The sequence below is a fragment of the Saccopteryx leptura genome, chromosome 2 (assembly GCF_036850995.1).
Source record: "Saccopteryx leptura isolate mSacLep1 chromosome 2, mSacLep1_pri_phased_curated, whole genome shotgun sequence".
In the NCBI taxonomy this organism is placed as follows: Eukaryota; Metazoa; Chordata; class Mammalia; order Chiroptera; family Emballonuridae; genus Saccopteryx; species Saccopteryx leptura.
In genome coordinates, this window is record NC_089504.1 from 186373470 (window position 1) to 186397695 (window position 24226).

A 24226-nucleotide genomic window follows, 5' to 3' on the forward strand; every position below is an offset into this window, starting at 1 on the left:
AACTACTTCTAGGAACATGAATATTACTAAAAGTAGGTTTATAATGAAATACTACAAATGGAAAAGATGACAATTTTATAAAATAATTTTTCTTAGCCACGTGATTTCTCCATCACGTTTGTTTGTTTGATGCCGGGGTCCAGCCCCGGGGGGGAATCCAGGGGTCCCACAGGAGGAGACGGCATCGGCGCGAATTGAGTGAGAGAGCCGAATTCTTTTCTTTCTCTTTATTCTCTGGTTAGCATTTACTGCCAGGCATCTCTGCTAAATGCTAGTTTAGCTCCCTTTTTATACACACACACTGAATTACAATTACATGGTATTAATCATTGCTTCTGTTTCACTATGTTTACATGTTTCCGGATAACAGTTAATTTATATCTATAAATTACAAACCAGGTAGCAAATCATTCAAAGTACAAAATAACTTGAATAGCAATAACAACATCGGTAAAAGCTTTTAAAGTATTAGTACTAATAGTTAACTAACTTTACTGCTGTTGTGAGTCAAGGGGCAGAGAGAGATTAGCAGACGAAATCATTAAGGACTAACAATGGACCACCGCTTGCTCAGGTAAATGGCCTTGAGTTTATGCAGTGTCCTACTTTTTCTCACAAGATTCTAAAAGGCTTACCTATAAAGAAATTGACTTAACATTAAGAATAGCTTTCACCCAAAGATATACAGAGTGCACTTGCAAGATAGCCTAGTAGCAACATAATTTCAGAAGACATTAACTGTTATTACTTCTATGGATTCCCCTACATTCCTCTCATTATCAAAGAATCTTGGAAAGTATATAAATCTCATGAGAACATCTCATTGAGAAAGCCTAGCAATTGCCTTTAGTCAAAAAACAATTCTCTTAGCAAAACATTCTTTTCTTGCCGACTGCGCTCTCATCCTAGGCCACACAATGGGCCATTCTACTATACCTTACCTAAGATACTATTGTCTAGTCAAATATTACTTATTTATTATATTTAAACACTAGTTAAGTTCTAACTCTATTCTTCTCAGTGTACCACTATCTGCAGATCAAATAAGCAAAAAGAAAGGAATGTTTCTCTACTCTATCACATGAAAAGGCTAGGGAGGAAAAATGTTGAATTAAGTGAAGGCCGAAAGGTGCTCTGTGCACAGCCACTGCCTCCTACCCATTCACAAGTCACAATCTATTTTTTCTAACATGATTAAGAAGGAATTCTCCTACAAACTTAACCCTTTACGAGGGATATCATAGCCAGCCTCTTATGTCTATGAGCCCAGTTCAAGGGGCTTACAGGCTTTTCTGTGGAATTCACACCCTCTGTCTCATTTCCAAAGAAATTACTACGAATCTACAGGGAAAGCACGGTACTATTATCCCTGTGCCATAAATAATAGCACACACCCAGAAAAGGGGGGATATAAGGCCAGATTAATTCAAAAAGTCAAAGGGGGAAGTATCGTTGTGTCTCTCCTTTGGGTGACTTCGTCAACCCGCAGCCATTGGTCTTCTCTGCTGTGACTTTGTCAATCAGCAGTTTTTGATCTTCTTCTGCTGTGACCTTGTCAGCCAGCAGTTGTTGATCGGCTCCTGACAGTTTGACAACCTTTGGCGATACATACTGCATGCATTTTGAGAGGTATGATTTGACTTTGGGGATCTCTGCATCTATGCACAGAGGAGATAGGCAGATCTGAAGATTTTGGAATGCTGGCACTCATTCAAATATTGGGAGCATCTTCGGGCTCAGGCTTTCCCAATAGCACCGCTATTATAGGTATATCAACTCTATCCAAACATCCCCGTTAACCCCTTCCACTGCAAAGGTTAGAATGGGACTTCTGAAAGATAAATCTTTCACCAGGTGTGGCAGCTTTTGCTTCAGGGCTGCACGAGGGAATGCTACATGACTTCCAGCATGTGACAGACCCTCCCATCCTGGTCTTTTATCAGTCTCTCCTCTCCCACGTTGCAGGCTTTTACAACCACACTTCTCTGAAGAACTAGTAAGAATATACAACAAGAAAGATTTTCATAATATGGGACCTTGTGTTTTTAGTAGGATACTATTAGTGTGATTAAGATGATAAAATATGATTTAGTCATGTATAATCAAATCCACACCTAAATTACTTATTCCAGGTGTTAACACAGGGATAGAGTTAGGGAGAAGGCTGTTACTATGAAGAGTAGCTGAATCTCAACTTCAGAAATGTATAGAACTTGGGGAGATTGAAAATATACTAAGAAATAGTCAAATATTAGGCAATAGAGTTAAGTACCAGAGGGAATAGAACATCTTTATACATGTGGTATACTATTTTTTTAAATTTTTTTTTTTTTTTTTTTCTTTCTGAAGCTGGAAACGGGGAGAGACAGTCAGACAGACTCCCGCATGCGCCCGACCGGGATCCACCCGGCACGCCCACCAGGGGCGAAGCTCTGCCCACCAGGGGGCGATGCTCTGCCCCTCCGGGGCGTCGCTCTGCCGCAACCAGGGCCACTCTAGCGCCTGGGGCAGAGGCCAAGGAGCCATCCCCAGCGCCCGGGCCATCTTTGCTCCAATGGAGCCTTGGCTGTGGGAGGGGAAGAGAGAGACAGAGAGGAAGGAAGGGGCGGGGGAGGTGGAGAAGCAAATGGGCGCTTCTCCTGTGTGCCCTGGCCGGGAATCGAACCCGGGTCCCCCGCATGCCAGGCCGACGCTCTACCGCTGAGCCAACCGGCCAGGGCTTGGTAAACTATTTTTTAAAAAATTGTACTGAATGAAATTTTTTTTATACTTGAGATGAGTGCTTCCCAACTCAGAGAAATGGCAACCATGAGTTACCTCTCAATTACCCTATAATCGGCACCAACCTGTTAGTGGGAATACTTAGAAATCATGCTAGGTTGATTGGTTTTCTATTGAAACAATGACACATTATCACAAATTTAGTGGCTGAATAATAGATATTTATTATCTTACAGTTCTGTAGGTTAGAAATCTGACGCTTGCCTCACTGGGTTAAAAATCAAGATGTTGGCGGAGCTGCCTTGCTAGAAGCTCTACAGGGGAGTCCTTTTACATTCCCTTTTCAGCTTCCAGATGCTTACTATTGATACATTCCTTGGCTCATGGTCCCTTTCCTCCATCTTTCAAGCCAGTGATGTTGTATCTGCCTTTAACTCTTATTCTTATTCTTATTAAATTTAATGCAGTGACATTGATAAATCAGGGTACATATGTTGAGAGAAAACTTCTCCAGATTATTTTGACATTTGATTATACTGCATACCCCTCACCCAAAGTCAAATTGTCTTCCGTCACCTTCTATCTGGTTTTCTTTGTGACCCTCCCCTCCCCCCACCCCCTCTCCCTCCATCCTTGCCCCCCCCCCATTACCATCACACTCTTGTCCATGTCTCTGAGTCTCATTTTTATGTCCCATCTATGTATGGATTCATATAGTTCTTAGTTTTTTCTGATTTACTTATTTCACTCCATATAATGTTATTAAGGTCCATCCATGTTGTTGTAAATGATCCGATGTCATCATTTCGTATGGCTGAGTAGTATTCCATAGTAACTCTTTTTCCACCATTATGTCTTTCTGAACACAGTTGGCAAAGGTTCTCACCCTTTAAGAATCATGCCATTGGATTGGACCCACCCGCATAATCCAAACTAACTTTATCTGCAGGTTCCTTAATCTTAACCACATCTGTAAAGTCCCTTTTGACATATAGGTATCATAGTCACAGGTTCTGAGGATGAGGATATGGACAGTTTTGCGGACCATTAGTCTACTACCACATCATGATCCCATTTTTTATTAATATCTTCTTTTGCTAATATTTAGATTCAGTTGACTTTCTTCTTACTTTGGTACCAATTTGTGCACTAGCCTTTTCTCAATCAAATGATTACATTTCTTGGACTTGATCATTTTTACAAAACTCCTTCCTCAATTTTTCCCCCAGAAAGCCTGATAAGTTTCTTATTTGTCAAATGCTATGGATTTTATAACACTCCATCTTAATGTAAACCAGGCTATATAGGAAGTACTGCATTACTTTATTTCCTTTCAAACAAATAAAATATGCTTCTCAGCTTTTTTCTCAACCTTCCCAGGTGAAAAAAAAATCTTTCTCAGTCATTATTTGAGCCCACTTCTCTCTACTTCCTGTGTCATGGGAAGGTTCTAATGGTCTTAGAGAAAAACTATTTGAAGAAGAGCTTTTAGTCTTTGGCTTCTGCTGAGATGCAATTCCAGTTGTCCAAGCCCATGTCTGCCTCAAGTGTGTTCCTTTTTTGTTTCCCTGATGCATGTGGGCGATCTTTACAGACTTTGGCAACCTTGACAATTCTACAGGTCCAGAAAGCTTCCTGAGGTGCTCCACATCCTTTCAAATGTCTTCTCTAGGGAAGAGAAGAGCACCAAATCTCTGTCCCTTTCCTAGCACTTTTAAAATTAGTATACCCTAATATGCAAACTCCTCTTTCTCTTACCTCTTTACCTATGCTCTTAAAAAAAAAGAAATATATTTCTAGAGGTAAAACTTAGCAATAAATTTGTCTGCTGGGAACTAATGCCATTTAAAAAGCCTTTAGAAATATATGTTGAAATCAGAGACATCTTGAAACAATGGGGAGAAAAATATTTCTAGAATGAAACACAAGTTAATAAGTTGATCAATGACTCCTCCGCGCTTCACTCTACTTGCTGTTATAGAGTAGATGTGTGTCTCTGTCATTCCAAAGTAGCTCTCACTGTTCTGCCGCTGGTTGTGTACAACTTTACCACAAGTTGCAATAAATGCCTTGAGATTAGGCTTCATAATTTAAGCTAAGCACTAAACATAAAGTCCTAGTAGGAAGGTTGAGACTAGACTTAAAAAGTGTAAATTGGCCCTGGCCAGTTGGCTCAGCAGTAGAATGTCGGCCTGGCGTGCAGGGATCCCGGGTTCGATTCCTGGCCAGGGCACACAGGAGAAGCGCCCATCTGCTTCTCCACCCCTCCCCTCTCCTTCTTCTCTGTCTCTCTCTTCCCCTCCCGCGGCCAAGGCTCCATTGGAGCAAAGATGGCCCGGGCACTGAGGATGGCTCTGTGGCCTCTGCCTCAGGTGCTAGAATGGCTCTGGATGCAACAGAGCGACGCCCCAGAGGGGCAGAACATAGCCCCCTGGTGGATATACCGGGTGGATCCTGGTCCGGAGCATGCGGGAGTCTGTCTGACTGCCTCCCCATTTCCAGCTTCAAAAATTAAAAAAAAAAAAAAGTGTAAATTGTACAAGAAGAACATGTAATATAAGAAGTATGTCTAGTTCATATGAAGTGATAATGATTAGTGATAATATTTATTATTAATGTAAATATTAGTAATGATGTTTATTAATATTAAAATATTAAGTGAGAATAATATAAAAGACCTATTATACTAATTATTTCATGTAATTCTCACAACATAACAATGAAATAAGAATTGCTATTAATTTAAAAATTTGCTAAACACCTCCATTGGGTCACCCAGTATTCTGAGGTTTGGTAATAGCCTTAGAACAGTAAAATAAGGAGTGTTTTTTTAAAATAAAGTTTATTAAAAATATTACTATTCTGATATTCCAGATGGAGAAATTGAGGCTCAGATAGTGAAGTACATTACTTAAAGCCATGGGGTTGGTACATGGCAGTGCCAGAATTGGAGTCCAGGTCTATCTGATTATAGCTCTGGTCTCTCAGAACTGTGAAAATGCACACATCAGTAAATTTATATGTAGAGGTCCAAGCTGAGCAGGACTACCTCATTGTAGGAAACGTTCAGGTTTGATGCTGGCCCTAGAAATTGACCTTTCATATTTGATTGAAGTTTTTTTCGACAGAATTCAGTGTAAGTTGGCAGACAAGTATGTACAACCATGTCAGTCTTTTTTTTTAATTAATTAATTAATTTATTTATTTTTTACAGAGACAGAGAGTGAGTCAGAGAGAGGGATAGACAGAGACAGACAGACAGGAACGGAGAGAGATGAGAAGCATCAATCATTAGTTTTTCATTGCGCGTTGCAACACCTTAGTTGTTCATTGATTGCTTTCTCATATGTGCCTTGACCGCGGGCCTTCAGTAGACTGAGTAACCCCATGCTGGAGCCAGCGACCTTGGGTTCAAGCTGGTGGACTTTTGCTCAAACCAGATGAGCCCGCACTCAAGCTGGCGACCTCGGGGTCTCGAACCCAGGTCCTCTGCATCCCAGTCTGATGCTCTATCCACTGCACCACCGCCTGGTCAGGCATACCTGTTGATTATTTAGGATTTTCTTTCTATGTAGATATTGACATCAGGTACACATAGCATTGGTCCTTTCATTCTAAACGTCTTTTTTTTTTTTTTTTTTTTTTGTATTTTTCTGAAGCTGGAAACGGGGAGAGACAATCAGACAGACTCCCGCATGCGCCCGACCAGGATCCACCCGGCACGCCCACCAGGGGCAACGCTCTGCCCACCGGGGGGCGATGCTCTGCCCCTCCGGGGTGTCGCTCTGCCGCGACCAGAGCCACTCTAGCGCCTGGGGCAGAGGCCAAGGAGCCATCCCCAGTGCCCGGGCCATCTTTGCTCCAATGGAGCCTTGGCTGCGGGAGGGGAAGAGAGAGACAGAGAGGAAGGAGGGGGGGGGTGGAGAAGCAAATGGGCGCTTCTCCTATGTGCCCTGGCCGGGAATCGAACCCGGGTCCCCCACACGTCAGGCCGACGCTCTACCGCTGAGCCAACGGGCCAGGGCCTCATTCTAATCTTTTAACTTAGTTTTTCTTGCCTTATTTCACTGGACAAGAACTCCAGTACAGGATTAAGTAGAGTGGGTAATGGAAGATACATTTTTGTTCCCAATCTCAATGAAATGTTTTTAATATTTCACAGTTATTTATGAATTTGGCTATAGGTATTTTTGTAGATAACCTTAACAAAATTAGTTAAGTTTTATTTTAGTACTTTTTACCAAGAGATTCTATCATTAGTAGAGTTCAATTTTCTCAAACATTTAAAGCATCTTTGGAGATGAATATATGCTTCTTTTTAAATATGTTCATATATAAAATATATTGATTGCTTTTCTAATGTGAAACTAACTTTGTATATCTAAGAGAAATCCAACTTAGTCTTGATGCTAATAGCCAACTATGTCTCATAAATTCAAGATCCAGGTAAAAATTTTTTGCCATGTTATTGTAACACTGTTGTCACTACTTGAAAGACATTCAACATCCTAAAGAAGCTCATACTCTAACCTGACTTGTGGTGGTGCAGTGGATGGGCTGTTGACCCGGAATGCCAAAGGCTGCCGGTTCAGGACCCCAGGTTTTCCTAGTCAAGGCACATATAGGAGTTGATGTTTCCTGCTCCTCTCGTCTTCTTTCTGTCTCTCTCTATCCTCACTAAAAAAAACAAATAAATAAAATAAAAAAAAAAGAAGCTCATAGACTAGTGAGAGTGACTAATACATAAACAGACAAATAAAATACAATAAGGATATTTAAATTATGTTGAGAATTCACATTTATCTTATTTCATTTTTAGATATCACAGGTGGACTTTTGGCTGAGAAAACCAAAATGTCCCAATTCTAAGACTTACCTGGGATCTCCTTATGATACCTGTTCTCTGTTTGGCTGGTCACAAGCAAGATCTACTTTCTAGTGAGTAGTTTGTAAATCTCCTTGAAATGCTTTGTTTTAGTATCCACAAATTTTTATTAAAATATCCTTTAAGAAAGAAAAAAATCTGTTTAAAGCTGATGTTGCATGTTATTATTTCTTAATTTTTTCAAGGACTAATAAGTAATTTTCCTCTTCTAAGACTTTATCTTGCCAACTTATTATCTCTATTAAACGTTCATATTGATTTTGCAAATATTTATGAGATTTTATCTCATAAATTCAAGATCCAGGTAAAAATTTTTTGCCATGTTATTGTAACACTGTTGTCACTACTTGAAAGACATTCAACATCCTAAAGAAGCTCATACTCTAACCTGACTTGTGGTGGTGCAGTGGATGGGCTGTTGACCCGGAATGCCAAAGGCTGCCGGTTCAGGACCCCAGGTTTTCCTAGTCAAGGCACATATAGGAGTTGATGTTTCCTGCTCCTCTCGTCTTCTTTCTGTCTCTCTCTATCCTCACTAAAAAAAACAAATAAATAAAATAAAAAAAAAAGAAGCTCATAGACTAGTGAGAGTGACTAATACATAAACAGACAAATAAAATACAATAAGGATATTTAAATTATGTTGAGAATTCACATTTATCTTATTTCATTTTTAGATATCACAGGTGGACTTTTGGCTGAGAAAACCAAAATGTCCCAATTCTAAGACTTACCTGGGATCTCCTTATGATACCTGTTCTCTGTTTGGCTGGTCACAAGCAAGATCTACTTTCTAGTGAGTAGTTTGTAAATCTCCTTGAAATGCTTTGTTTTAGTATCCACAAATTTTTATTAAAATATCCTTTAAGAAAGAAAAAAATCTGTTTAAAGCTGATGTTGCATGTTATTATTTCTTAATTTTTTCAAGGACTAATAAGTAATTTTCCTCTTCTAAGACTTTATCTTGCCAACTTATTATCTCTATTAAACGTTCATATTGATTTTGCAAATATTTTTACCAACCTGTTGCTGTAGCACTAAAGCAGAGCAAAATAACCTTATTAGAGGCAATAAAATTTGTCAAAGACAACTAAAACTAAAATTTTGATTTCAGATGTTAGAAACAATTTTGGGACCGTTTTATAATGTAGGAAGTAATTGTTAATACACTTTAAAGTTTTAGGAGGGATGTGCATTAAAACTGCCTTTATCTTACTTTGTCACCTCTGGATAGAGCCATTTTCAGCCCTGTTAAATATGAATGGGTAATGCCACATTTAGAGGCATAAGTCAGGATTTGTGCTTCAGTAAATTTAAGACACCAAGTCCAATACACTGAAAGCCTGTCAGGTGATACTCTTCTATCCTAGAAATAATAATCCCGGGTCTTGAAACATCTTCTCAGTGATTTATGCTGCTCCTCTGTGTCACTATTTCTGTCTTTTCCTGTGTATATCTATTGGGAGACTCTTGTAGCCTGCATTAGGAGAAATAGGGTCATGGATTCAGGTTCTTTTACTGCATTCTTGTCTGTCTAAAACAGGTGTTCGTTCCAATTCAGGTTCATTAGAGTACTTTAAAAATTTGTCATAAGTATAAGCAAAATATATATATATATATATCTAAAACTCAGAGTCAGCTTGTTTGATTTATAAAGTGAACTGTTAGAAATACTAGGTTTTAAGGTAACAGGATCAAAATAGAACAAATTATTTTGGTCATACAAATACATTCCAGTTTAATACTTTGGAATACAGCCATTTTCCTAGCGCTATGAGTTCAGGGAATGTAATAAAATTTGTTTGGTGAATATGATAGAGAATTACAGAGCTGGGAAAGAACATAGGGTAATTTAACCAGGGTCTCTCTTACCTACTACTGAAAAATATTTAGGTCTTAATTTGACTGAAAACAAAATTGATAGACATATAGTAAACTTGATAGACAAGATTCTGAATATATTTTTAATGTGGGTAATCAAACAGAATCTAGTAACCTATAACTATTGAGGTTTATTTATCTTATTTTTTTAAGGTTTTATTGAACTTATTGGGGTGACATTGGTTAATACAATTATAGATTTCAGGTGCACAATCCTATAACACATCCTCCATATATTGTACTGTGTGTTCACCACCCCAAGTCAAGTCTCCTTCCATCACCATTTATCCTCATATACACTCCTCCACCATCCCCCTCCGGTAGTCAGCACACTGTTGTCTGTCTCTGTCTCTATGAATTTTTTTTTCTTTGCTCAATTCCTTTACCTCTTTCTTTTCTTTTATTCTTCTTATTTTTTTTTTAAGTGAGAGGTGGGGAGGCAGAGACAGACTCCTGCATGTGCCCTGACTGGAATCCACCCGGCAAGCTCCTATCAGGCAATACTCTGCCCTACTGGACCTCAGCTCCATTGCTCGGCAACTGAGCTATTTTAGCACCTGAGTTCAAGGCCAAGTAGACATCCTCAGTGCCCAGGGCCAATTGTGCTTGAATCATTTGAGCCATGGCTGTGGGAAGGAAAAAAAGAAAGAGAAGGGGGAGGGCTGGAGAAGATGGTCTCTTCTCCTGTGTGCCCTGATCAGGAATCAAACCCGGGACTTCCACACACTGGGCTGATGCTCTGCTGCTAAGCCAACTGGCCAGGGCCATCCCTTTACCTTTTTCACCCTTATTTTATTATTATTATTATTTTTTTTGTACTTTTCTGAAGCTGGAAACGGGGAGAGACAGTCAGACAGACTCCCGCATGCGCCCGACCGGGATCCACCCGGCACGCCCACCAGGGGCGACGCTCTGCCCACCAGGGGGCGATGCTCTGCCCCTCTGGGGTGTCGCTCTGCCGCGACCAGAGCCACTCTAGAGCCTGGGGCAGAGGCCAAGGAGCCATCCCCAGCGCCCGGGCCATCTTTGCTCCAATGGAGCCTTGGCTGTGGGAGGGGAAGAGAGAGACAGAGAGGAAGGAGGGGGTGTGGGTGGAGAAGCAAATGGGCGCTTCTCCTATGTGCCCTGGCTGGGAATCGAACCCGGGTCCCCCGCATGCCAGGCCGACGCTCCACCGCTGAGCCAACCGGCCAGGGCCCACCCTTATTTTACTAAGCCATTTTAAATTGCTATTGAAAAGGCAAGAAATTAGTTTTTCAGATTTTCAAATGTACCACTTATACTTAGGATACCCAAGAAACTGCTGATTGTTTTTAACTCATCAAAGAATTTAGGCAAGAAGAAGGTGAAGAAAGAGGAAGAGAGAGAGAAGGAAGAGTAAATTTAGATACATATTTCTCTTCAAGTGTTGAAAATTATATTTCTGAACACTTTTTATACCTCAGGGATAAAAAAATATGAACACAACTTCCAAAATTCTGAACTTAATGAAACTCAAACAATGAAAATTTTACGTCCCAGAAGGCATAAAAATAGTTTTAAGTGGAAGCATTTGCAAGCTTTATTCGCGGCCCGCGGGCCGCATGCGGCCCGCAGATTAATCCACGAAGTTTGATTAGTCTGCGGGCAGCACAAAATTGGTGGGCGGGCCGCACGGCCGCGAGTTTGAGACCCCTGACTAGAGAAGGCATAAAAAGTGTTTACTGAATTTATCACTAGAGCTTCTACCATTCAATTTAATCTAATAATTTAACTCCCTCCCTCATTATTTTACCCTCGAGAGACAAAATGGTCAGTCCTGAAGTTCTAGGTAAATAATGGCTAAAACTGAAATTCAAGTTGTCTAACTAGGGGGAAGCAGACCTGGAGCTATAACTGAGAGGCACAGTTTAAAAAGTGCAGGACGGAAACGAGCCCTTACTGAGCACTCGTTCTGTGCTAGCTGGTTGTGAGAGGTGCTTATATTCGTTTAAACGTTGTATCAACCATGTATAATTAAGCATTATTAATAATGTGCTCACAGTTGCATGTATTTTATATTAAAGAGCTGGATGAAGTTTAAACTACATTTGTTTGATTGCAAAACCTATTTCAGTTAATGTTTTATTTATAAGTAATATTAAAAATAGTTAAGCATAGCATCAAATAAATTCTAACTTTTTCTTTAGCTAAAATTTTAGCTCTCACCTGAAAGTATGAAAAGAAATATTGGGAGGACCCGGCATAGACCTTATTCTTGAAGAGAGTGATAAGAGAGAAAAAGTCCTTGATTTTTTTTTTTTTCTGTTGACTCTAACAGGCAATAACTATGTGACTTTGCCTAAGTAACTCATCTTATATTTGAATCTTTCCAGGCTTCTAGCCCCTACAGAACCAATTAATAATAGCCACCCTGTAAAGCCTAATAATTCTCTCATAAAACAGAATTGAAAGTACGACGCTGTCCATGAGATGAGTCTCAATCCTCAATAACAATCATTGCTCAAATTTATGTTTCTTTTCCTGATAATTAATTTTTGGAACTTCATCTTTATTAGCCAAGGCTAAATGATATTATTCCTTACATACCTAAACATATGTTAACCTTCTAAGAAATTTGTGTATGAATATGGTGAGACTGACATCTATTCCAGGATCCAAGAAAGTATTTTAAAAATTATTCTTTCTCCCTTCATGCTTTCAAAAAGTATTTATGGAACAACTACACAATGTGACAGGGGCTGTTTTAGGCACTGGTGAATATATCAATAAACAAAACAGAAGTATGTCCCTGCATTCAAGGAGCTTTATAGTCACTAGATTTTAGCAAAGTTTTCTAGTACAAGAAAGGATATATCAATTTTTTAAATAAATTAATTTTTACAATGTATAATGTACATGAACGGGTTGAAACAACTGTCAGAGTTTCAGTGAAGTTACAGGGTGGTTTTATAGAAGAGGCCAAAAGAAATACTAGACAAATATCAATGGCAATCAAAGTTAGGAGTGGCGCTAAAATAGAGTAGAGACCAGATTTAGATGTTAAAGGAAAAAAGAAACGGTTAAACATACAAGTTAAACTCAAATGAAAGAACAACCAAACCAGGAAACTTATAATACTACTAAATATCTACACATATATTATTTTTCATATACATGTAAAATTTCACTAAGGAATTATAATCAATTATCAAACAAAAATTACTGGCATGTTCAATGTTAGTATAAAAGCTGCCATTGTTGCGTATTAAAAGAACACAGAATTTTAAAAAAATGTTGATGTCTGGGACTCATTCCTAGGAAGTCTGATTTAATTGATCAAGAATGGTGCCTTCCTTTTCTTTTTTCTTTTAAAGCTCTCAGATGTTTTTAATATACAGCCATGGTTGAGAAACCATGTACTACCTACACTATAGCATAACTCATAAGAAAAGTTTAGTGTGAGAAAATTTGGTTTGGATGTTTAGCATTGGCTTTTAACAGCTGTTGGCATAAAATGTGTAAAATAGTTTCCGTATGGTAAATTCACTTTTGATTCTTTTCATTCCCTCCATTTCAAATTCACCCAGATTTTACTTTTGATAAAATGTTTAAGCTTCATGAAATAGAGAATTGTTCATACCCTTTAAGATCATATGGGTTTTTTGTTTTTGTTTTTTTGTGTGTGTGTGAGTGGGGAAGAATCTTTTTAGAATAATACTGAAAGAAGTTTTTCTTATGTTTTCTCAGTGCTTTTCAGAATGCTACAGGAAAGCAAGAATTTGTTTTGGATCATTCAACATTTGTTGGGAATGGGAAATACACTGGCCATTGGCTAGATGATAACTTTTCCAGTTGAAGAGATATGCATATGTCAGTCATTGGAATGCTAGAATTTAATCTCTTTGGAAGTCCATACATAAGTTTTAAAATCAAACATTCAATTAAATTAAGCTCTGTTTGTCAACCAACATTATTTGGGAGTGCCAAACTACTTCTATGAGGATAAAGTGAACTGAAGCTGTTTTCAGGTCAATATAAATAATACACTTCATACAGCCACTGTCAGGAGACCCACATATCTCTTAATTATTTTTGTTTGTTTGTTTTATGTTACTAAGATACTAAGATATTTGTCGGTCATGGTAAAACTGGACAAATTTATTTCTCTGTCGTTCACTTCTAGTCTTATTTGTCCACAATTTTTTTTTTTTTACAACTTACTTCTATGAGCTTTATAGATAATGAATGAAAAAAGAAGGGACAGACAATTTGGGAGGCAGGATAGAAAGTTCACTCAGAGGTGTCCCTATCCTCTATTTAGGGAGGAAGTGAAATTAAATCAGCAAAATATTCCAAATACACAACAAAATAGTTCCTTATTGAGCCCTAGTGATAAACAATTTTGCTACTAAAGAATTAGCTGCTATGTTAATAAATTTGAAAGTTTTATTGTAGCAGATTCCCCATATCCTAATGCTTTTTTACAAGAGAAAATATAGAGCAATATTTGTCTTATTTTGGAAAGCTTCAAGTAAAATTTTTGTAAACTCAAATTTAGTAAGAATAGCATTTGTTGTTCAAGTGATGGATTAGGTAGTTTCAAAGAGGAATTGCTAAGTAAATATAGAAAATAAAATATAGCTTCAAGGTTTGTCTGGACTGGAAATTGAGAGATGAAAAACTTGTAAGCAGCCTCAGAGCAGAAGGGAGCACGACCTGGTCTTTCTCCACTGAAAACCTTAGAGTTTTAGTCGAGTAGATGATAACCTCCATGGTTTGGGGAACTAACACTTTTATTAGAAGTAACATGTTTCATGCCTTCATGCTTTACTTCATGATATTTTTGCCTATAAAATTCAACATTGAGTTTGGGAGTTAAAGATTATATTTCTGAGAGAACAAGAGTTCTGTAATAAATTTGAAGACTGAGAGAGGTCTTCATTACATATAAAGAAGCAATGTATCTGTAACTTTATATGATAAAAAAGAGAGCATAGTCAGGTGTAATAATCCTAGGCCTTTTGTTCCAGGCTGAGTGGTTAGCCTCTAAGGTTTTGGATTAGCTAAATGCTCTATGTCTTTAAATCTCATATTGAGACAGGAGATTTACAGTACTGTACTTGCAAAGAAAAAGCATTTGTAGGCACATTGGGTTACCCTAAAAGACATACCACCAGATAGGCCATGTAATTTTTTAAACTTAAGGTAGACAAGAGGGAACTGTCACTATTTTGTTCCAAATGACCTCAAAGAGGATTTTTACACCTTCAAATTTTACATTAAAAATTAAAAATGGCCCTGGCCAGTTGGCTCAGTGGTAGAGCATCAGCCCAGTATGTGGATGTTCTAGGTTTGATTCCTGGTCTGGGCACACAGGAGAAGCGCCCATCTGCTTCTACCCCCTCACCCCTTTGCCTCTCTCTCCTTCTCTCTTTTCCTCTCTTCCTGCAGCCATGGCTTGATTAGAGCCAGATAGCCCTGGACACTGAGGATGGCTCCATAGCCTCTGCTTCAGGCACTTAAAAAAAAAAATGGCTCTGGTTGCATCAGAGCAAGGGTCCCAGATGGGCAAAGAGCATCGTTCCCTAGTGGGCTTGCAGGGTGGATCCTGGTTGAGGCACATGCAAGAGTCTGTCTCTGCCTCCCCTCCTCTCACCAAATTAAAAAAAAAAAAAATTATATACAGTGTGTCCGTAAAGTCATGGTGCACTTTTGACCGGTCACAGGAAAGCAACAAAAGACGATAGAAATGTGAAATCTGCACCAAATAAAAGGAAAACTCTCCCAGTTTCATACCTATTCAGTGCATTTCGATGTGGGCTCATGCACAGATTTTTTAGGACTCCTTAGGTAGCTATTCTGTATAGCCTCTACAGACTCATCACTGACTGATGGCCTACCAGAACAGGGCTATTCCACCAAACTGCCCGTTTCCTCCAACTGCTTATCCCACCGAGTAATGTTATTCCTATGTGGTGGCGCTTCATTATAAACGTGCCAATATTCACATTGCACTTTGGTCACGGATTCGAATTTAGCCAGACACAGACACACTGAACTTTCCTCTGTATCGTCCACATCTCGACTGGCATGGCCGTGGGCTGCTCTGCTGTATACACGGTGTTATGTCATCATCTGCACATGCGCACATGCTGCCACATTATCCTACAGAAACTGGGAGGGTTTTCCTTTTATTTGGTGCAGATTTCACATTTCTATCGTCTTTTGTTGCTTTCCTGTGACCGGTCAAAAGTGCACCATGACTTTATGGACACACTGTATATATATAATTATTTACACATTGTATAACTTACTAAATTATCACTCTGATAAATCTAATACCCATCTAACACCATACATAGTTATTACAACATTACTGATTATATTTTCTATGTAGTACTTTACATCCTCAAGATTATTCTGTAACTACCAATTTATACTTCTTAACCCCTTTATCTTTTTAATCTATTTCCCTTTAACATTTCATATAATACTGGTTTGGCAGTGATAAACTCCTTCAGCTTTATCTTGTCTAGGAAGCTCTTTTTCTGTCTTTTGATCCTAAATGATAGCTTTGCTGGGTCATGTTGGTTGTGGATCCTTGCTTTTCATCACTTTGAATATTTTTTCTAGTTCCTTCTTGCCTGCAAAGTTTCTATTGAATTCAGTTGACAGTCTATGGGAGCAACCTTGAAAGTAACTAACTGCTTTTCTCCTGCTGCTTTTAAGATTCTCTCTTTGTCTTTAACCTTTGGTATTTTAATTATGATGTCTTGGTGTGGGACTTTTTGGGTTCATCTTACTTGGGACTCTCTGACTTTCCTGGACTTCTATGTCTGTTTTCTTCTCCGGGTTAGAGAAGTTTTCTGTCATTATTTTTTCACATAGATTTTCAATTTCTTGCTCTCTCTCTTTTCCTTCTGGCACCCCCATGATGTGAATGTTGATATGCTTGAAGTTTTCCCAGAGGATCCTTATACTTTCTTCACTTTTTGAATTATTATTATTATTATTATTATTATTATTATTGCTGTTCTGATTGGGTGTTTTCTGCCTTCTTCTCTTCCAAATCTCTGATTTGATACTCTGCTTCATCTGAGAGAATAACTTCATCAGAGAGAATCTACTGTTGATTCCCTATAAGTTATTCTTCATTTAATATGTTCTTTATTTATGACTGATTCTTTTTTTTTTAAACTTGGCACAAAAGAGTTTAATTACCATAAAGTGCATCACTTGGCTAAATATATTAAAGAGAAAATCGGCCAGGAATAGATAATAATAATGTGTTTTCACATATAGAAATAAAAATGCAATGCCAGGAGTCAACATAGTTAGGAACTTTGTAGTATATATATATGGCTTTTTATTTTTTTGTGTAACTCCCTATTTGTTTAGAATCTATAATATATATTCAAAAGAGTATGCCTTGATTAGCAAAAAGAGGTAGTATTCTGGAAAAGGCAAACTCACTGATTCTACAGGTAGAGGTTTAAGATAAATATTATGTGGAAAATACACTGTAACAATAAACTGGGATACAGTATTTTTGTACTAATGAATTAGCTTTTAAAATAAAAGCTAATTATATTTTATCACTAGTATTTATCACTTTCACTGTTATTATAGCTTTTTCAAATAGTTTTCCTTTGGTACTAGAAAGTTTTCTACTTTTCAATAGCAGTAATATCCTAAACAAACAATTTTTATTTACAGATGGTAAATATGTCAATATTTAAAACAATTCTTTACCTCTGATTTAAGCTGTTAGTGAAACTCTATCATGTCAGAGATACAAAGAAGTATCTATTAATATTAACCAGAAAGCAACATGCAGATTATTTCCATTTGACTGGTATAACTGGTGATTTAAACACACATTCATTTGGATCAATATACTGGTAAAACACCAAAATAATTTATGCACAGTAATTAAGAACGTGGGTCTCGATAACAGAACTCTAACAAGGATTTTTTAGTGTACTAAATCCAAAGGTGAAAAAGATCATTAAAGCATTAACGAATATATTTCCTAACCCAATAACTTAGAAAACATTTCTCCATGTAAACTGTGACATGTGCATCCTTGCTGTTTCCCTCTCGTTGCCTGCTGCCTTTGCGCATCTGGCGACACAAAGGTGAGGGTGAGGCTAGTCCCTGTCAGCGCTGTACCGCCACTTCTGCCACCTCTATCTCCGACATGGGGCTTTCGGGTTCACTGGAACACAGGCATGGCTTGTCCTCAGCTCTGGATTCTTCATCCACAACTCCTTGATCAGTCGCATACACAGGAGACGGCCCCTGCAGGACCTGCTCACCTTCCGTCCCTGACAAGTGCAGTGACTCGTCAGGTTCCAAGCACAGCGCTCTGAGCCTGCTCTCCAGCGCGTCTATGCGAAGTTGCTTCTCACTGAGCAGCTTCTTCAGTGACTCCACCTCTTTCTGTTTTTCAAGTAATTCTTTCTGAAAACGATAGTTTGTCCTCTAAAGTTTCACAGAAAGCCCTGCTTTCTTCCAGGCTATCAAATGGACCTGGTGGATCGTCCAGACAAAGAAATTCTCTCGCTGCCAGGCAGTGAGCAATGTCCTTGTGAGCTATTAAATTTTGAAGAAGTGCTTGTAATCCTAATTGTCTATCTTCTAAAAAGTCTGTATTGTAATTATCTTTAAACCAGAGTTTTGGTAGAAGTGCTAATCGAAAGCCTGGAAACATCTCTTTTAATTTATCATCTAGCCTCGAGAAGTCAGTGTTTCTTCTGAACACCACCCAGCTTTCCTCCGGGTTTTTCTTTACTAGTATTTTATATACAGTGAATTTAGCTCGCTCTTCCATCACCTCGTAGCCCAGAATGGTAGGTGTGGAAGGCCTGTCTTCCAAATTCTCTGCTTCAGGATTCTGTTCTTCACTTTCTCTTTGTCTAGTAGAATACTCAATGGAAGAGTGTGCATTTGTAAATTTAGTCCTAACCAGGGGGCTGTTACACACCGATGAGGTGCTATCCACTTGATTAGGTACACTTGTCAGTTTCAAGGTTCCCATATTTGAGTCGTCTACCTGGCCTTTGGAAGAGTTTGAGCTTGTTGAGACACTCCCAAAAGAAGAACTTTGATTTCTGTTAGTTGTAAAGCTGGAGGCAGAGTTCCCTATGGGCAAGGGAACGGGGACGTAAGGAGTTGCCATCCTTTTAGGGGCTTTGCCACAAACCTGCACACTGCTGAGTCCACACACTTAGATAAGAGCACGCTTCCAGTGACGGTTAAACTCGACTCTCCTTTCCCGCAACTCCTCCACCCACACGTCTAAGCGACCTCACGTGACCCGCCGCCCCAACAGCCGCGGCTCCGCGCCTCCGCCCGCCTCTGCGGGACAGCGGACTCCGGGTCCCCGCGCCTCGGAGCGAGAGGGAGGCGAGCGCGCTCCAGAAAGTGACGTCACACAGGGCACCGCCTCTGGAGGAGTTGATAGGAGTTAGGTCAGGGCTGTTTGGCAGCTGGCTTGAACCTAGTTTTGTGGTAAGAATTCTGCTTTTTCCGCCTCAGGTTTATCCGTATAAATTTTTGAGAAACTCAGGCTATAGTACTTAGTTTGCCATCCAGGTGATGGGAAAGCGACAGTTCTTGGAGATCTAAGACCAACGGAGGTAGGGCTCCTTTTTTTTTTTTTTGCATCATGGGACTTGTAGTCTTCATCAGCTTAGGCTAGTTCTAATCGGTCATAGATGATTTTCCAGAAATAGCAGTGCTTTAAGGCCTGACAATCGATTCTTAGAGTGGAAGGAGAGAATACTGCACTGCAGCCTATTTGTCCTACGGAATTCACAGGTTTTTGTGGGCAGAGAACTGAAATTCTTTAGTGCTTGTTTGTTTTCCAATGGAGGGGGCAGTTTTATCTCAAGTGATCCAGCATTGGGCTTGTTAGACTTGCACATCTGAAGACCTGTAAAATTTTCAGGAAAATCGTTCTTTGATAGTCAAATACCAAAATTCAGACCAGTCAACAGGTCTGTTTATCATTAGAAGTGTGCAGTTTGATATAAAATTCATCTCATGGTTTCCAAGGCTTTGTAATATTCCCAACTCTTTCTCTCTTCTCCTCCCATAGCCAAGGCTCCATAGGAACAAAGTTGGTCCCGGTGCTGAGGACTGCTCCATGGTCTCCACCTCAGGTGCTAGAATGGCTCTCATGACTGATTCTTTTTTATGTTTTCTAGTTCTGTTTATCTGATTCCTATTTCTTTATTGAATTTCTCACTGAAATTATCGAGGAAGTCTACATCTGTTAGATTGCTTGTCTCCATTTTAAGTTCTTTTCTAAGAGTTTTGTTCTGTTCTTTCATTTGGGACATGTTTCTTTGTCTCCTCATTTTGACAGCCTATTTGTATTGGTGTCTATGTATTAGGTAGAGCGGCTATGTCTCCTGGGCTTGGCCTTATATAGTAGTTATTCTTTTATTATTATTATTATTTTTTTTAATTTTCTGAAGCTGGAAATGGGGAGAGACAGTCAGACAGACTCCCGCATGCGCCCGACCGGGATCCACCCAGCACGCCCACCAGGGGCGACGCTCTGCCCACCAGGGGGCGATGCTCTGCCCCTCCGGGGCGTCGCTCTGTCGCGACCAGAGCCACTCTAGCGCCTGGGGCAGAGGCCAAGGAGCCATCCCCAGCGCCCAGGCCATCTTTGCTCCAATGGAGCCTTGGCTGTGGGAGGGGAAGAGAGAGACAGAGAGGAAGGAGGGGGTGGGGGTGGAGAAGCAAATGGGTGCTTCTCCTATGTGCCCTGGCTGGGAATCGAACCCGGGTCCCCCGCACGCCAGGCCGACGCTCTACCGCTGAGCCAACTGGCCAGGGCCTCTATAGTAGGTATTCTTTATGGTCCAGTAGCATAGCTTCCCAGATCACCTGTGGTGGTCACTCTAGATGCACATCCATCCCCTGTGTGGGCTGTATACATCCTTCTGTTGTAGTTGGGCCCTGATTTCCAATAACAATGACAAGGATTTGCCCCTAGGCCAGCCAGCTCCAGGACTGGCTGTGACCACTGTAGAGGATCAGATGTCCAATAACAATGACAAGGATTTGCCCCTAGGCCAGTCAGCTCCAGGACTGGCTGTGACCACTGTAGAGGATCAGATGTGTAGGAGCTGACTTCATAGAGCAGGACTTACTTCAGTGGGGCTCTGATGCTTGCCAAGTCCACCCCTTGACAGTGTCACTTGTAGAGGGGGACTGGTGGTGGTGCTTAAAAGTAGTCTGAAGCTATCCACTGGGTGTGGCTGGCTCTGGGGCTTTATGGGAGGTCTAGATCAAGGTCAGCTGCTGTCTGTGTTCTGCCTGGGACAACTGGCATGAGCTACAAAACAATCTTCAGATAGCCACTACTTGTGATGAGCAAGAGTTGCCCAGGAAAGGCCAAGCTGCAAACCACTGCTAGCTGCTGCTAGTGCCAGGCCCAGGGCCACTTAGCAAGGGGTATGATACAAACCGAGGTTAGATGCTGCCTGTTTGAAAAAGTTTAGGGAAGTCTGAAGCATGAGCCAAGACAGGCCATTGGTATGGAAAAGCCACTGGAAATAGCTTGGGTGGATCTGCAAGCTGGAAGGGACAGGGTCTCAGGGAATCACCAGGGAGGAGTTAGAGAATTGGCCAGGTTGGTAGAGTCTCAGATGTAGCACCTGCCTGCTGACTCTTTGGGGTGAAGGCTCACAAAAGGAACAACGGCTTCTGCCAGCACTCTGTCTGGGAGAAAATAGCTCCTTCAGCTTTTATTCTGATGCTAGACAATTCAGTTCCTCCCTGTATGTCACTGATGCCCTTTGAGCTGCTGCCCCAGCACTGGAGCTCAGAGGGAGTCATTCTGTGTATAAGCCCTTTGAGAGGTACGCCTGGGACTCCAGCAGCCTTATATCTCATTCAGCCACAATCCCCACTGGTTTTTATAGTTGGAAGTTGTGGGGACTTCTCTTCCCAGCACTGTATCCCTGAGCTGGGGAACCTGTGTGGGCCTGGGACCCCTTGCTCCTTAGAGGGGACCACTGAAGCCGAGATATCCCTCCTGATATTTATTCACCGCATGTGGGTGTGAGATCAACCTGTTCTGATCTTTGCCCCTCCTACCAGTCTCAGTGTAGCTTCTTTATATTCTTAGTTGTGTGATTCAGTTCAGCTAGATTTCAGGTGGTTTTGAATAATGGTTGTTCTATAGTTTAGATGTGGTTGTGGGAGGGTTCAAGCAATACCTACCCACCATCTTGAGTAGAACCGAAAATACATTGTTGACAATTTCTAATAGAGGGAGCACATTGAATTCTTTTTAAGTAACCTGTTAACAAGTTTTGCTGTTATAACACAAGGTAGCTGCAGACAAACTTATGATATATGTAGTTATCCTTCTTTAGAAGCTTGTAATTGATCAAATATCCCATTTTTGTTTTGATGGCAGGTGGTTAGTATAGTATGATCTGATGTTAGATTCTCTCTTCAGTCTGAAGGTAAAATTATTCCTCAGTCAATGACTGTGAATTTGCCCTCTCTCTTAAAGAGAAGGTATAGTGACGATCCTTAATCTTGAAATGATTTAAAACTATTCTGTTAGCTGGGCATACAAACTATACACTACATACAGTGATTGGAAAAAAGTTTACAGTTGTTTGTATGGAAAAATATATAATACAAGAATAAACTGTTTCATGTACTCACAACTGTAAACCTACTCTTACCCACCTCTGTAGAATATGTAAACTTTATAGAATGTATTTAATGGAGAAACAACTGTGCAATAACCTACTACTGTAAAAGGCTTTCAGGTTGAAAGAAATATTTCTTAAATGTTCTGTTTCTCCTTAACCCCCACCCTCCAAGAGAAAAAAAAGTAACACTTGAAATTTCCCACTTTAGGTAATAAGTCTATTGAAATGTTTCTCTTGTATAGGAGCAAGACCCTGGGGCATTTGGAGAAGAGTTTGCTGCAATTTCCCGTTCTGCATTAGGATTAGATCAGTGGTTTTCTTTCTTTTCTTTTTTTTTTATACATAAATTTTTATTAATTTTAATGGGGTGACATCAATAAATCAGGGTACATATATTCAAAGAAAACATGTCCAGGTAATCTTGTCATTCAATTCTGTTGCATACCCATCACCCAAAGTCAGATTGTCCTCCGTCACCTTCTATCTAGTTTTCTTTGTGTCCCTCCCCTCCCCCTCCCCCTTTCCCTCTCCCTCCTTCCCTCCCCCCCATAACCACCACACTCTTGTCCATGTCTCTCAGTCTTGTTTTTATGTCCCACCAATGTATGAAATCATGCAGTTCTTGTTTTTTTCTGATTTACTTATTTCACTCTGTATAATGTTATCAAGATCCCACCATTTTGTTGTAGATGATCCGATGTCATCATTTCTTATGGCTGAGTAGTATTCCATAGTGTATATGTGCCATCTTCTTTATCCGGTCATATATATATATTTTATTTTTTTTACTGTCATTAAAGCCTTTAAGCAAACTCTTGGCCAATACAACAAGAATCCATAAAAGAGTAGTGTCCTTAACATGTTCACCAAGTCCAAGTTGGCACCAACACCATTCCAAATCCTTGTGAATGTAACCCAACCCCAGTTCAGTCCGTTAGGAGCTATCACAAGGAGCAGGAGTCCAGAAAAAGTCCACATCCAGGAAAAGTCCGCATGGCACTGGAATTGTTGTCACAATTCTATACTTTGCAGCTCACGTCCAAATCCCAATGACCACTGCTTCTAGCTGGTAATGATTCAGGTAGACTGGAAAAGCCATCTGCAGCATGTGTGGAGATGGAGCTTCTGTTCTTCTCTGCCTGGAGAGATGAGACCAGGGTGCTTTTCCCTGGAGCTCTGCAACTGTGGCGTGGTAAAGAGAACCTTGGGATATACTAAGCTGGGTGACAAAGGTAAATTCACAATAGAAGTTGGCAAAAGGGGGAGAGAGAGCTCTAAATTAGGAGTAGATCCCAGCCTGAAATATGAGTGGGGCATTGAGGTAGGAGGAATAAAGGAAACACTATATATTGAACAAAGCAGCAGAAAATAGGACTATCAACACCCACAACAGAGATCTTTGAGGGAAGAATAAAAAACCTGACTATTCAGGCAAGATATAGTTAAGTGGCCCTTGTGCAAATGAGATCAGTTTACCTGCTTCTTGGAATAAATACCCTAGGCTCGTCCACAGTGTTGTAGATGGGGCCGATGGCCCTGGGCACCTTCAGCCTTCAGTGGTAAACCCCAGCATTCTGGGCAAGGTTAGGTCATAGGTGGCTGGAGCAGGGCTGGAAGAGACTGAACCCTCCCTTAGAGGAGCGAGGGGGAAGCCTACCTTTTAGTGTCCCTTCTTCCTCACAGCAAAGGCATGTAAGCCTGGCAGGCTTTAGCTCAATGACCTTCCTTTTCACTATTGAAGCAGGACTCAGATGGATTCCTATGAGACTTCTTTGGGGCGTTGAAGCCTTTAAGGGAATATCCTAAAATCTGGTAATTCACCTGATCTCTATTGGGCTTTTTCTGCCTCTTGGTACCTTAAAGGCCATGCTCAGAAGATCTCGCTGAGGGGTTTGAGGATCCCCATCTGCCTATATAAACCTTTTCCGTATATCTGGAGCTATTTGGAAAAAGACAAAACAGTGTTATTAGCTGGATCAAATAAAAGAAGGTAGAAGTTTGCAGGAGAAGATTTGGCGTCTCCTGTTCATCAGCATTCAAAAGAAATTTAAAATATTTTAAGTAAAAAGCATGATATGGTAGACCCGTA

General features: G+C 40.1%; 1 protein-coding gene and 1 pseudogene across 1 annotated transcript in view; both read right to left on the reverse strand.

Annotated features, from left to right (window-relative positions):
- Positions 1-24226, reverse strand: part of NACA (nascent polypeptide associated complex subunit alpha) — a 337284-nt gene that overhangs the window by 105793 nt on the left and 207265 nt on the right. The window lies entirely within an intron of this gene.
- Positions 17274-18629, reverse strand: LOC136393259 (sorting nexin-16 pseudogene; annotated as a pseudogene).